We start from the raw sequence: 1,740 nt of genomic DNA, 5'->3' as shown, positions 1-1,740 counted from the left end.
ATTCCAACACATTCACAATTTGTCTAACATTATTCTTCATATATCGCCCATTTATAAATCCAGACTGGTCCATATGAATAATCTGTTTAATTACTTGCATTAGTCTATTGGCTAGTATTTTTGCAAAGATCTTATAATCCGTATTCAATAATGATATTGGTCTGTAATTTTTAGGTTGGGTCATATCTTGATCCTCCTTGGGTATAAGTGAAATAAATGCACATCTCCAAGATGGTGGTATTTGTCCTCCAATTAAAACGTAATTAAATAGACATCTCAAAGGTTCCAACATTTCTTCCAATAATTTTTTATAATAAATTGCCGTAAACCCATCTGTACCAGGAGCCTTACCAACCTTCAGTTGTTTAAATGCCTCTGCAATCTCTTCCACCGTAATCATACCATTCATCAGTCCTTTCTGATCCTCAGAAAGGCAAGGCAAATTTGCTTGCTGTAAATAATTGTCTATTTCATTTGATTGTATATTCTCAGAGGCATATAATTTAGCAAAATATTCTGTAAAGGCCCTTTTGATCAAATCTTGTTGAAAAACTTCTTTACCCTTATAATTTATTTTCTCAATAAGTCTTTGTTTTTGTTTCTTACGTAATTGATACGCTAACCATTTTCCAGGTTTATTTGCATTGCAAAATGTATTATGTTTCATATATTTCAAATTAGTAGCAATTTGGTCAGAGAGCAACATATTATACTGTTCTTTCAGCATTACAATAGATGCCTTTAAACTCTTATCCATTGGATTTAGGGAGAAAGCTTTTTCTTTTATTTTTATCTCTTGCTCAATATCTTTATAATTTTGCTGCTGTTTTCGCTTATGAGTAGAATTCATTGCAATTAAGGCACCCCTCATAACAGCTTTGCTTGCATCCCAAACCATCGATATAGGAGTGCCTTTATTCATGTTCAACGCGAAAAATTCTTTTAAATAATCCTTTAATTTCTGCACATTTGTTTCATAATTCAATAAGTTCTCATTCAGTCTCCAAGTCCTTCTACTAGTTCCCTCAGTTAAGATCTCCATCCAAACAGGACTATGATCCGACAAAATCTTAGGAAAAATCTTTACCTTCTTAATCCTAGGCATCAAATCATTAGTAATCAGAATAAAGTCAATTCTAGAGTAAGATTGATGTCTATCCGAGAAAAAAGTAAAATCACTTTCTCCCATATTCCTTTCACGCCATATGTCTCTTAACTCAAAATCTTCCTGTAAAGCAAAAAAACTTTTAGGCAGTTTAATTTGTGTTGAAGTTTTAGCTGAAGTCTTTTTATCTCTTTTTGGGTCTATTACACCATTCCAGTCTCCCATCATAATAACCGATTTATAATCCAATTGCATTATCTTTTGATGCAAAACAGTAAAAAATGGCTTTTGTTGTTGATATAGGTTTGGTGCATATAATCCCACAAGAAGACACTTTTTCCCATTCAGAATGATTTCCACAAATACAAATCTTCCTTCTGCATCAGTATCTATTAATTTTGGTATCAGCTCCTTCTTAATATAGAGAACTACACCTGCTTTTTTCTTTTGAGAGGAGGCCACAAAATGTACACCCAATTTAGGATTAAATAAGTACTTTTGATCTTTTAATGTAATATGTGTTTCTTGTAAACATATAATATCATTCTTGTGCTGCTTCAAATAGTAAAATATTTTTCTCCTTTTTTGTGGTGAATTCAATCCATTAACATTTAAGGTTATTAACTTAACCATCC

The sequence above is a fragment of the Protobothrops mucrosquamatus genome, unplaced genomic scaffold (assembly GCF_001527695.2).
Source record: "Protobothrops mucrosquamatus isolate PMUCROS unplaced genomic scaffold, P.Mucros_1.0 scaffold_125, whole genome shotgun sequence".
Taxonomy (NCBI): domain Eukaryota; kingdom Metazoa; phylum Chordata; class Lepidosauria; order Squamata; family Viperidae; genus Protobothrops; species Protobothrops mucrosquamatus.
Note: the sequence above shows the minus strand (reverse complement) of the source record.